Source organism: Anoplolepis gracilipes, chromosome 11 (assembly GCF_047496725.1).
Source record: "Anoplolepis gracilipes chromosome 11, ASM4749672v1, whole genome shotgun sequence".
In the NCBI taxonomy this organism is placed as follows: Eukaryota; Metazoa; Arthropoda; class Insecta; order Hymenoptera; family Formicidae; genus Anoplolepis; species Anoplolepis gracilipes.
Genome location: NC_132980.1, coordinates 3,193,223 through 3,208,307, shown reverse-complemented (window position 1 = coordinate 3,208,307; position 15,085 = coordinate 3,193,223).

The following is a 15,085-nucleotide window of genomic DNA, read 5'->3' as shown; positions in this document are numbered from 1 at the left end:
TCGGCATTTGAAAAAAATTTATTTTTCAGTCCGTACGCACGGGCACCAATAAATGTTAAGTCACGAAAACTACATTCTATTCCGTGACAGTGCTCGTCAAATTTTTCATGTATTTGTTCAAAAACATAGGCAAAATCTACAGGGTGTTCCATAATTCGCGAACCACCCGTTACGTGCAGGTAGAGTAGGTTAAACTGAGTAAAAAAATTATCTACCATTTTGCAATTTTCGCAATAGTTAATGAGATATTAATTATAAGAGATCAGCCAATCGACGCCCTGACAGAAGCGCGCGGCACAAAGAAGCCTCCCATTGTTACTTGATACTAGGCGCGCTAACAAAGCGGTGGGAGGAACCCTCTGCATTGACAACCTGAAGAGTCACACATATAGTAACACACACATATCGGCGCGCCTAGTATCAAGTAACAGTGGGAGGCTTCTTCGTGCCGCGCGCTCCTGCCGGGCGCCGATTGGCTGATCTCTTATAATTAATATTCCAACACTGAATCTTGAACTCCGACGGGATAGCGCCTTCATCTAAGAGGAACTAAAATTGTCGATAATACTACAATTTTCGTATATGTCGTTTTGCTATAGAAAATAAAATTTTTTATTGCGCAATTTATTGATTTGAGAGTAATTAATGAGATTTTTACGATTAAAATGGTACCAAACACGACATAAATCGGATAATATTTAATTAGAAAAATAATCGTAATTATGATTATTGATTAATTAAAAATTATCTGATTTATGTCGTATTTAGTGTCATTTTAATCGCAAAAATTTCATTAATCCATTAAAATTATTTTCGGATAAATAAAATGCGAAATGTAAAAGTTTTATTTTCTGTGAAAAGATGAAATATGATACGAAAGACTGGAAATAAAGGAAGGCTCGCGAACGAGACTTCGGAACTCTTTGATGTCGTTCATCTCGCTTACTCCTTACTCGTTCTCTTTCTCGCTTTGGACGACTCACCAGTCTCTCGGAGATCTTATCTTATCTATAATATAAACATCCTATAAAATAAAAATTGAAATTTTTATTTCGCATTATATCGGTTTGAAAATAATTTTAATTTATTAATGAGATTTTTGTAATTAAAATGACATTAAATACAACATAAATCAGATAATATTTAATTAAAAAGATAATCATAATTATGACTATTGATTAATTAAAAATCATCCGATTTATGTCATATTTGATATCATTTTAATCATAAAAATCTCATTAATCTATTACAATTATTTTCAAACCGATAAAATGCGAAATAAAAAAGTTTTATTTTCTATAGTGAGATGATATATGATATGAAAAATAATAGCTAAAGAAATCCTAGCGACCGAGCCTTCGGACTCTTTCATGTTAGCTATCTCGCTTGCTCTTTATACGTTCTCGCTTTCTGTTTGTTCGGCGACTGTCCTTGTTACACAAACAGATTGCAGCTCCATCTATCTCGAGATCGGTCAACTAAAAATTGCTCTGTCTTACCTCGCGTCTCGATTTCATACATCATATATGTATAAAAGCAGTTTCTAAAAAGTTCGACTAAAAAACTTTTTTACTAGGCTTTTAAAATCATTTTCAAAAATTTACTTATATTCTACCACGTTATTCCAAGCATGGGGCACATCTTTCGTGTGAATAAAGTAAAGAACTTTTATATTAAATAAATATTAATTCAATGAGTCGATAACAAAAGTAAAATTTTTTACATAAATTATAGTGTCCAGAACTCGTTATTAAAAGTACTTTAATTGTGTAAAAGGATTTATTGATCTGTGTAGCCAAAAAAAAAGATTTTTAGTCGAACTGATTTTGTTGGTAAAATGAGCTCTGTTGGATCCCCTTAACGGCTACACTCAAGGTTACAAACAACTCAAGAACTGCTACGATCGGTCAAAAGACGTCTGTGAACGAGGCTACGAACGGGTCAGAAGCGGCTACGAACGAGTTAAAAACGACTGCGAAAAAGGCTGCGAACGGGTCAGGAACAATTTTCGAATGGGTGAAGAACGGCGGTGAACAACGCAAGAACGGCTGCGAACGGATTAAGAACGGGTCAGAAAATGCGAAAGAAAAACATAGAAAAACGCGTCTTAAACGGAACTTAAAGAACGGTTTTAAAGAAAGATAAATGAAAATGAGTGATAAAAAAGCAAACGAACGACCATCGAGAAAAACTGACAAAGCAAAGAATCAACATAGTTTGGAGAGACGGAAGTTGGTAAACAAACTGCACGCGCCAGCGAGAAAAAATTTTCCCCGAAGACGTCATAGGTGAGGGGATACGATGATCTGTGGCAAGCCGACATCGTCGAGATGCGTCCGTATGCTCGAGTCAACAAGGGATACAATTACATACTCACTGTTATCGATGTGTTGAGCAAGTATGCGTGGGTCGTACAGCTCAAGAGTAAAGGTGGAAGCGAGACGGCTGATGCGATTGCAGAGATAATTCGACACGATGCGAGATGCCTGAAAAATTTTCAAACCGATCAAGGAAAAGAATTTTACAATGCAAATGTACAAAACCTCACGAAGAAACACAATATATACATTATTCGACATATTTCGTCATAAAAGCCTCGATCGTGGAACGCTTCAATCGTACTTTGAAGAATAAAATGTGGAAAATGTTTACGCTCAATGGAAACTATAAGTGGATCGACGAACTATCGAGACTCGTTGAAGAGTACAACACGCAAAAACATCGCACTATCGATACTTTTAAGTATCATATATCGTTTATCATCATGCGGACTTAGAGCAATTTTTTTCTGCCGAATGGTATATACTTTATGCATTTTTTATCTTATACTCGATTGCTGCCGCGTCATTTCAATTCCTTCGTTCAAACATTGCATGTAATCGTCAAATGTTATCGTTTTCGCGACGACGCTATTTTTGACACCTTTTACCTTTTTCGTATTCTTTTTACCATCTACTTTTAGCGCATTCATTTTTGCTCTAAGCCCGACAAATTCTGTCATCATCAAACCGTTGTTTTCATCCTTCATCAAATCCGGAACTTTTTTATTCACGAGCGGTATACCGTACGCATTGTCTATCGCATAGTCGCTCGTGTCGAATTTGCCGATGTCGCGCTTCATATTCTTGTACACATCGTCGCACTCAATGTGATATATGAGACTATCCGTGTCATGACTTTACATTTTTCTTTATACATTGGAATCATGTAATCGTGATGAAATTCGTACAAACACATCTTGGATACATCAAGTATACACATACCTACATAGGTTGGTTTATAAAACTTCACCTCGAGTCTACGCAATTCCACAGCGATTAAATTTTCCGAAAAAAACGCTCCTGCTATGAAAATTTGGTTTCACGATCATTGCCTCTGCGCCGTACCTATCGTCCCATTTTGTTATAAGTTTAATATCTACGCAATTGCGCACATTTTCCATTGTTTTACCGAAAACTGCATTATTCATTAATTTGTATAAATTCTTTTCAAAATTATTTTTCGTCATTGTTCTGAATTGTGTGTTTAGTTCAATATATGTACGTAACCATGGAAATTGCGCGAATTGTAATATGCGTTGAATTTTTGTAACGCGAAGGCCGTGTCGCGTACATTGCTGCAGATTGCAGTAGTGTATTACGTATCGTTTCTTATCGTATAAGGTTGCAACTTGTTCTCTCGCTTGCCGGGTGGCTTGTCACGTGTCGGACAAAACGATAAGTATGTGAAGATGTTGCGGGTACTCGAGATCAACTTCGAGGATATAGCCTGTAGGCGAATCGGACGCGATCGATGATAGATCCAAATTGGATATATTGTCGACCCATTGAAAACTAGCGTAAGACAAAAGTTGACACATTGCCAATCCGTATAAATTATTTACATCCAAATACATTAGATACGATGATGATTTCAATGGGTCGTATGACTGCATGTACTTGTTATTAGCATGCGCGTATCTGTTGGAACATTGACTCAAACCACCGCGTATACCTCGTTCTACAACATTACCATATCGATGTCAGTGAGCAATTCAAACTTAATATTTGTATGCTTCAACATGGCATCCCACGTGTATCCGGGAAGAATATAGTAATGCGCAGGGTCGAGCCCGTAACTCTTAATACAATTGTCACGAAAATTTTCAAAAACATCGGCTAATAACAAGACATCAGTTTTTAAATATAGATCGCTATATTCGCCTAGCGTTCTAATGGAGAATCGGTTCCAAACAGTCTCGGCGTGCGCGTAATCGCTCTCGGATACTGTATCATCGGTCAAGGAACTAAAATAATTCGCGCGGAGGTAAACATGTATCGCGCAATTTATCTACACAATCGATATATTCGTACGGAAAGACACCTTTTCGCGTTAACAAATCAAAGTCTTCTACACGTAAATTTTGATATTCAGATTGTAAAATTTTTAATTTATCTTTACTGAGAAAAGATGCTAATTTGTTGAGACTTGTTGCGAGAAATTTAAAAGAATCGATGAAGCGTAATTTAATGTGATTTCGTGATTTGTCTTTCGTAAGTTTAACATCTTTCGTAAATGAAACGTATTTTTCTTTAGTTATCGGAAGTAGATCGATTCTTTCTTCGAACGCTGTGGCTATTTCCTCGATTATAAAATGTGAATCGTAACCGGATAAATTGTGGAAAATAATTGGAATATAAAAGGATTTCTTATAATTTAGATTGCAATTTGAATGCGCAGGACCTCTGTACCGCCCAGTGAGGTGACAATGATCGTGTACGCGCGTATCGTCTTCCACGAATGGTTTCTCACATATATGACATTGAGTAGCGCTATTAAACTTTTTTCATCCTTCACGCGTCAAATTTATTATAGAAAGATTTGTAGATAAAATTGTTTTCACGCGCGTTGCTAAATTTTTTAATTCTTCAGCAAACTATGTAACACAATTATTATCCCGACATGAATGATACGCGGATAACGATTTGTCGTACGAGCAATGTACATAATAAGCAATACTAAATACTTGATGATGCTAGTATAAATTTTTTTCTGCTTCCTCTTTGCCCGTCTTTGTCAAAACATCACGTTGGCATACACGATGAAAGGAAGCTGCTCCTTCCTGTTATAGTTGTTAAAAGCGAGCCACTTATCCTTATCGCTCAGTAATCGAATAGCACAGTCATTCATCTTCCCGCAGTCTACAGTATATGACTGTAGTTTCTCATTCGAATTAAAATAATATAGACATCTATAAAATAGAAATAATAATTGTATATTTAACATCTATAAAATAGAAATAATAATTATATATATTTATTTTGAAGGAAAATCAATAATATTAAATATACATACGGATCGCAGATATATTTTTGCCCATTGTGTTTATTAAGTTGCGAACTCACGAGCCGGGATAAATTCTTGATCCACGCGAAATGTCCGATATCTTGCGCATCTTGGATAGAGCAAATTGGCGTGCTTGTCTTTCTTTTGCTCCGAAAGACGAATAGGAACAATATTTTCGTTTTTGATGGTATACACATTGATTGAAATTTTGTTGTAAATTTCGAACTTTTTAATTTGATTAAGAGTCACTGGAAACTCAATGTCTCGAAGATTTAGCACATCTGTATAACGCGGGTACGATAATTTCCGTTCAGCGTTTCTTTCAGCGGGATACATAGCAGCAGTCACTGCTCATGCAAAACATGCATTGTCTTTGGATTGCACGTTAACTATCGCTCGCTTCATCATTATCTTTCGCGGTAATATAATATGACATCCCGCACACATAGGATTATATTTATTTATATTTACAGTCAAATTAAGTATACGCGATAATGCCCACCCACAATCACGTGCTTGAAATTCTTCTTGAGATGCTAAAGTGGGCTCGATAACACTCGTACCATTCGCGTAAATCGGATGTATGAAAGAGTTCAAAGTTTCTCGTATTGATTGATTTATTGGCGCGCTTATCGCCCGCCACAAACTCGCCGTTAAACACTGTATTCACTTTCACAGTGTAAGGTTTTTGCATAACGGCTCGCACGTGCTCGAGCACGATATCACTCGCGTCTTCGAGAAACTGGCGAGATTCGATATAATTGATATTGATTATCGCAACAGTCGATATACGATTCTCAAACGCTGTATCAATTTCTCGCCAAAATAGTGCAGCTTGATGCGCGCTGTGTCCGGCACCCGCGTGTACGAAACGTTTGCGCAACGCATTTTTCAGTCCTTCGAGTCGCGCGATCTTTGCGATCAACAATTGTTGATATCTGATTGATATTCGCGGTCGTTTAATTCGACTCTGCTCTTCCAACGACTTGATATATTCATCGCATCGTACCTCCCACGCAAAGTACTCCTCTCCCGAATTTATCAAGGTGGATTAATGTGTTAAAACCTGTTCCATTTTTTACATATAAGGTACACTCGCACAAGCTTCGACAATAATGGCAAAATGTGACTGTTCTGATTTATATCTAATCGTTATATTCTTTTCGCGTTGCGAAACGTTATTCTTTCGTGTAAACATCCGTCATTTCTATAATATCATATCTCTTTATCTCACACATATTTCGTGGTAATGTAATATAATATGACATCCTGTACGCATAGGATTGTATTTATTATTTATATTTATATTCAAATATACATGATAATGCCCACCCACTATGCGAAACGTTATTCTTTAGCGCAAACATCCGTACTATCGGCGTTCTGTATATGTTTTCATTTAGCAAATTTTTATCTCACGTTTTGTCGTATACATTTGTAACTGAATATTTGAATTGATTTCATCATACGGCAGCCACCCACGGCGCTCGAGAAAGCACGTGGGGACGATTTTTAATAATTTTTTAGCAGCCTTACATTGGTGCTTGCAAAATTACGTCAGAAATACTCCCTTCCTCATTACGTTTTGCGATATTACAAATTGCTCGCAGTACTTTGAATAGTTTAGTATCGCATCAATTGTCTGTGCATGAGGTTGTGCAAAAAAATGTGCTCCACAAAAGAAACCAACAAAATGAATTTTTACATTCCGATTGAGAACGGTGAAATTCAATCAAAGAAAATGTAAGTTTCAATTATTTTCTAAATATTATTTTTTAATATATTTTAATATTTTATATAGCATTTTATCTCGTCGTGCTGTTTGCATACTTGGGAGAAGGTATACCTTAACCCCGACATCTTACAAATATTTGGAGATTGGAATAAGCGTTGGAGCTATGTCGTATGTGGAATTGATACTTGGTGACAACCGAGGCAATCGAGTAGTATTACCTATTGTACTCTGGCACTCATTGATGCAGAAACGTACAGACATTGAACGACATGTACAATCGACTGAAAGTCAGCCATTATGGATCTGCGATCTATCTATCCAAATGATTAAATTAAACAGATCGAGGATTGTTAAATTAACATTATCTAATAAGTCTTTGTATATGCAACCTCAAACATTATTACATTTATTCGATTTTGAAGATTGTATCGATCATATGCATTCATGGTTGTGTCAAAATGCACATCTCGTGAATGAAAAGTTTAAACAATTTTGTAACGTTTTGCAACGTAACAATATTACTAATGTAAATGATGCTGTGAAAGCGATTCGCGAGAGTGACGCGTTCGATAGCGGATCACTCGTAGATTGCGAATTGTTGCTATAAATGATATACTTTATGATACTTGTAACAAATAAAAAAATAAAAAATTATTATTAACATTAATGTTTCTCTTCACACTATTTTATTCTATGACTCTTCCTTTTCCTCGCGCTATCTTAGTCTCAGTCAAACAAAGAGGTTTACCTCTCATAGGATCATATGCATAGTCTATTTAGAAAGAGATACTCTATTTAGAAAGAGATGAGATATGGGATCTTGTGTTATATATTTGAGATAAATGCGCGTGGCGCGTGGCTAGTTAGCCTCCGTCTTATCGCGCTATCCTTCTTCCTCTCTATTCTTTTCTCTCGCACCCATATCTCCTTTTTCCTACCATCATGCTCTCCTTTTCCTATCATCATGCACTCCTTGTCAAACACATGCAGCGCTTTCCTTCTCACACCACATCATACTCTCCTTGTCCTACGCTATATAGAACGCCTATAGCACCGTCTCTCTCTACCGCGTTGCGAACGCCTATAGCACTGTCTCCCTCTAACGCGTTACGAACGCCTATAGCATCGTCTCTCTCTACCGCGTTGCGAACGCCTATAGCACCGTCTCCCTCTACCGCGTTGCGAACGCCTATCGCGTTGTTACCATGGGGATATAAAAAATTTATTAATATTAATCTAATTATTTATTACAAATATACATTATGGATAAACAGAGTGAGATGAATATTTTATCTATAACAGTTGACATTCCTTTCTCTAACCATCAGACCTCCGCAATCAGTCGGAGAGGACACTTCCTCCACCTGCAGGGGCATATGTACCCCCCTCCCTTCCCTCTTTCCCCTCAATCTGGGGGACATTTAGGTACCCCCCCCCTTCCACCTCAATCTGAGGGACATTTGGTACCTCCGCCCCCATATCAGTACCGGGGGGGGTGAGGTAATCAGTTCCCCGCTTACTTCACTCCCCTCAGATCCTAGGATTAGAACTCCCTTATATTATCTACTACTGTAAATATAAATAAATATAATCCTATGCGCGCCGAATGTTGCGTGCAATTACCACGAAAAATAATAATGAAACGAGCAGTGGTTAATGTGTAATCTCAAGATGCATGTTTTGCGTGGGCGGTGGTGGCTGCTCTGTATCCAATTGAAAGAAACACAGACCGACAATCGTCGTACCCGCATTATACAACAGTACTGAATCTCCAAGATATTGAGTTTCCAGTCACTCTTCATCAAATTAAAAAATTTGAAATTTATAATGACATTTCAATCAATGTGTATACCATCGAGAATGAAAACATTATCCCGTTACGCCTTACGGAGCAAAAGAGGGACAAGCACGTCAACTTGCTCTACGTGCAAGATACGCGAGATATCGAACATTTCACGTGGATCAAGAATTTATCCAGGCTCGTGAGTTCGCAACTCAGCAAACACAAGACTAAAAAATATATCTGCGATCGGTATGTATATTTAATCAAATATTTAATAAAATTATCTACAAATATTTAAAACAAGGATATAAAAATTTTAACTTTTATTTTACAGATGCATGCACTATTTTCACTCGGACGAGAAACTACTGTCACATACAGTAGACTGTGGAAAGATGAACGACTACGCTATCCGGTTACCAAGTGATAAGGACAGGTGGCTCGCATTCGCCAACTACAACAGGAAGGAGCGACTACCTTTCGTCATGTATGCCGACCTGGAGTGCGTTTTGGTGAAAAAAAAAGAAGAAAATTTTTATCAACATCAAGTATTTAATATCGCTTATTATGTACATTGCTCGTACGATAATTCGTTATCCGCGAATTATTCTCATCGCGAAGCCAATTGCGTTGTGTGGTTCGCCGACGAACTTAAAAATTTGGCGCAACGTGTAGAAAATATTTTAACAACCAATGTCCCCATGGTAAATTTAACGCAAAATGAATGGAAAGAATTTCGAAGCGCGACTCAGTATCATATATGTGAGAAACCATTCGTAGAAGATGATACGCGCGTACGTGATCATTGTCATTTGACCGGACGGTACAGAGGTCCCGCGCATTCAAATTGTAATCTAAATTACAAAGAATCTTTTTGCATTCCAATAGTATTTCACAATTCATCTGGTTATGATTCTAACTTTATAATCGAGGAAATAGCAACAGCGTTCGAAGGGGGAATCGATTTACTTCCGATAATAAAAGAAAAATATATTTCATTTACAAAACATGTTAAAGGTACGAAAGATAAACCGGAAATCACATTAAATTACGTTTCATAGATTCATATAAATTTCTCACAACAAGTCTCGACAAATTGGCGTCTTTTCTGATCAAGGATAAACTCAAAATTTTACAATCGGAATTTAAAAATTTATCCACCGAGGATTTCAATTTATTAACAAGAAAAAGTGTCTTCCCGTACGAGTACATTGACTGCGTAGATAAATTGCAAGATGCGTGTTTACCATCGTGAGAATCATTTTACAGCTCCCTGGTAACACAGTATCTGAGAACGATTACGCGCACGCTGAGACTGTGTGGAAGCGATTCTCCATTCGAACGCTAGGCAAATATAGCGATCTTTATTTAAAAATCGATGTTTTGTTATTAGCAGACATTTTTGAAAATTTCTGAGAGAGTTGCATCAAGAGTTATGGGCTCAACCCCGCGTATTACTCTTCCCGGTTACACGTGGGACGCCATGTTAAAGCATACGAAAATTATATTTGAATTACTCACAGACATTGACATGGTTATGTTTATCGAACGAGATATACGTGGTGGTCTGAGTCAATGTTCCAATAGGTATGCGCGTGCTAATAACAAGTACATACAGTCATATGACTCATCGAAACCATCAACGTACTTAATGTATTTCGATGTTAATAATTTATACGGATGGGCAATGTGTCAACCATTGCCTTATGCCGATTTTCAGTGGGTCGATAATGTTTCCAATTTTGATGTATCATCGATCGCGCTCGATTCGTCTATAGGCTACATCCTCGAAGTCGATTTCGAGTATCCGCAGCATCTTCACGATTCGCACACTGACCTACCGTTTTGTCCGATACGCGACAAACCACCCGGCAAACGCGAAGGCAAGCTTCTCGCAACCTTATACGATAAGAAGCGTTACATAATACACTACCGCAACCTGCAGCAATGTTCACGTCACGGTTTTCGTGTTACAAAAATTCATCGTATATTACAATTCACTCAATCTTCGTGGCTCCGTACTTATATAGAACTCAACACAAAATTTAGAACACAGGCGAAAAATGATTTTGAAAAAAATTTGTACAAACTGATGAATAATGCCGTGTTTTGCAAAACGATGGAAAATGTGCGCAATCGTGTAGATGTTAAACTTTTAACAAAATGGGACGAAAGGTACGGCGCAGAGACATTGATTGCAAAACGAAATTTTCATAGCAGAAGCGTTTTTTCGGAAAATCTAATCGCTGTAGAATTATGTAAACTCGAAGTGAAATTCTACAAACTAATTTACGTAGGTATGTGTATTCTCAATATATCCAAGACATGTTTGTACGAATTTCACCACGATTACATGATACCAATATATCGGAAGAGATGCAAAGTCAGGTACACTGACACGGATAGTCTTATATATCACATTGAGTGCAACGATGTGTACGAGAATATGAAACGCAACATCAGCAGATTTGATACGAGCGACTATGCGATAGACAATGCGTACGGTATACCGCTCGTGAATAAGAAGGTACCGGGTCTAATGAAGGATGAAAACAACGGTACCATAATGATTGAATTTGTCGGGCTTAGAGCAAAACTGTATGCGTTGCGCGTGGATGGTAAGAAGGATACGAAAAAGGTAAAAGGCGTCAAGAGTAACGTTGTTGCGAGAACGACAACGTTTGACGATTACACGCGGTGTTTGAACGAAAAGATTGTGTTGTGCCTCCAGGAGGGGGGCACAGGATTTTTCGGGATCCGTTAGGGAAGGCCGGGGATACGACGGGCTGTGGCCACCTTTTGTTTTAATATTAGGTTTAATTGTTTACCTCCTCCATTTTTTTTAATAAATAGCAGTTTAAAAGAAATCAAAGGTTTGGTATTTTATCACTACTCCCAGCGTACGTATCTACACTCGTGTGTATTGTCGGTTAAAGGGAGAGAGCGGTATCTCTCATATACTCTGTCGTACAGGTAGTCTGATACGCGTCGGCTTATCTCAGGCGCGCGTATATCTCTTAGTTATTCGTGTATCTCGTTCTATTTAATAACTCTCCGTGACGATTATTCCTCGTTAGGATCTAATCAACGACTGCCCGTCGCTTCATCGCGGCGGGTGCTGAGCTTCCCTCTGAACTGCATGGTTTTTCGGAGGGGGTCCCTTAGCAACATGACCAAATATGGTTATGATGCTGAATTCGCGTTTTAGTGCAGGCGAGGAAGTTCAAAGTCGAATTTCCTCGCTTGTACTTTTAGCAATTCGGCGACACCTTTCCGGTTTCGTATTCGCGCTCGGTCTCGGGCGCGCGTGGCTCGCTGCGTCAGCGGCTCGCGCGATTATCGCTTCGCTCGCGATGCATTCCTGCATCAATATAATTATATGTATATATATATATATATATATATATATATATATATATATTCATTAAATCTGTAGCCTTTTCTGGGGCTATAACAATTGAAATAACGCGTAGTCAGTCGTGTATAAGATCAAAAATGCATAAAGTATATGTGGCAGAAAAAAATTGCTCTAAGTCCACACGATGATAAACGGTATATAATATTTAAAAATATCGATACGCTATCATGGGGGCATTACCGTTGTAAAAAAAAGAAAAAAGTGTATATACTTGAATATTATATATATTTATATATGTAAACTTTATATAATATTTGTTATATTTTTACAATATATTATTTTTATGTATCCAAGAATTTGAACTATCAAATCCCAACCATTTCACAAAAACTTCATCCCCCCTCTTCCTCAATATCTTTTCCACAAAATATATATCGGGATTAGCAACGTGTTGTAGTTCGTAATTGTAAAATCCACCGACGACGGGATTTCCGCGCGAATCTTTTAATATATATGTCACGGGATTAGTTTCCTGTATCTTAACAATTTCAAACACTTCGGTGGTCCAATTTGGTGTGTAGCCTTTTTCGAATAAAGTCTTGAATTTACTCACGCGAACCGAATCGCCTATTTTAAATTTCGCCGGTGCCGCAATCTTTACGTTGCTGTACACCGTACTTAAAAGTTTATCTGCGACGGCTGGAGTAACATCGACAAGTCTCATACCGATAGTGCGATGTTTTTGCGTATTGTACTCTTCAACGAGTCTCGATAGTTCGTCGATCCACTTGTAGTTTCCATTGAGCGTAAACATTTTCCACATTTTATTCTTCAAAGTATGATTGAAGCGTTCCACGATCGAGGCTTTCATGACGGAATATGTCGAATAATGATTAATATTGTGTTTCTTCATGAGGTTTTGTACATTTGCATTGTAAAATTCTTTTCCTTGATCGGTTTGAAAATTTTTCGGGCATCTCGCATCGTCTCGAATTATCTCTGCAATCGCATCGGCCGTCTCGCTTCCATCTTTACTCTTGAGCGGTACGACCCACGCATACTTGCTCAATACATCGATAACAGTTAATGTGTGAGCCGTTCCCACGAGTGGGAAAGGCCCGTGCTACCTCGCCCTTTCAGGCATACGCCACATTTTTACATCCACTGTCTATCGGAACCGCCCCGAGACGGGCGATGGAAAAATCCAGTAGCGCCTGCTGGTTCGTGTGTGCAGGATGGACAGTTTGGCCACGACAAATAAGCCCATCCTTCCTTCCTTAGGGTGACATAAACTCCGCCGGCTGGCATTCGCCACTATCCGACTCCTTCACCCCGCTATCTTATCCGTCGTGCCCACGGGGACCACGGGGAGGTCCATTTGCATCCCGACCTGGATGAACGCTTCTGACCCTGTCGGGCGAAGGGAATGGTGGGATAGGTGGGCGTAATAAGGTAAGTGGAGTCCTACCTAATTTTATCTAACGCGACGCGAACGCTGCTCGAGAGCGTGGTTGTCCCGAGAAGATTACGGGATCACACCCCCATACCCGAAGGCTCCGACCTCTTCGGTTGAACAACGGACCTACCTAATATATTATCTACGTTTCGTATCCCTTCAGCCAAAGGGATTCGCGGCAAAAATCGGTGAATACGGAAAGGGCCTCTGGGTTTGACACGAAGAAGCGTGCCACATCCGGCCACTGCCATTCACCTTCCGGTACGACGCTTCGCAGTATCTCTCTCTGCGCGTCAAAGAGGGGACATTCCAGCAAGAAGTGCTGAACTGAGTCAACTCCACCTCCGCAAATGCACACTTCACTTTCCACGAGACCTAGCGACGCGAGTCTTTCTCTAAAATCCCCGTGTCCGGTGAGGACCTGTGTGCTCCAATGATTTATCTCTAACGAACGCGCGGCTAGTCTATCTCGCACGTCCCTAAAAAAGGCGAACGTGGTACGACCCTTACTTGAAGAGTTCCATCGGGTCTGCCACATATTTATCGCCTCATTTTTAATTCCTACGATCGCGGTTTTTCTTTCGGTTCCGGCGGGGATCTCAATATTACCGATCTTGGCGTCTTTTCCCGACCTAACGTTATATCGCGCGGCACCTTCGCGAAGGACTATATCTACAGGAGTCGCTCCTCCGACAACGCAAAGTGATTCCCACGAAGCCGTGCGGTATGCGCCAGTCATTGAAATTAAGACTCGACGCTGCAGGGCTTTCAGAATTCTAATGTCTCTCTCCGTACACAGGTCGGCCCACCCCGCAGCGGCATAAGCCACTGTCGGTGCGAACACGCCCCGGTAGATTGTGGAGAGTGTCCTAAAACGCAGGCCCCACTGGGCTCTCGCTACTCTACCTAACTTCTCGAACAGCGGCCCGACTTTGCTGTTTAAATATTCGCAGTGCGATCTGACCTTTAAATTTCTATCTAAGTAGACGCCAAGATACCTAACCGTTCGCTTAAATCCTATTTTCGTTTCACCGATTTTAATGATTGGCGGTCTATTCTCGAAGTCGACGGTTTTCTTATTTGTTTTTCGCTTCCTATCCGGTCGTGCTCCTCCCCGTCTACCTATCGGGTTTCTCGCGATCGCGTCGGATTTCAGAATGATGGCTTCAGTTTTACGCTCGGAAATCTGAAGTTTCGCGGACCTACACCATTCTGTTATTATGTTAACTACACGTTGGCCTTCTAATACATCGATAACAGTGAGTATGTATTGTATCCCTTGTTGACTCGAGCATACGGACGCATCTCAACGATGTCGGCTTGCCACAGATCATCGTATCCCCGCACTATGACGTGTCTTCGGGGAAAATTTTTTCTCGCTGGCGCGTGCAGTTCGTTTACCAACTGCCGTTTTTCCAAACTATGTTG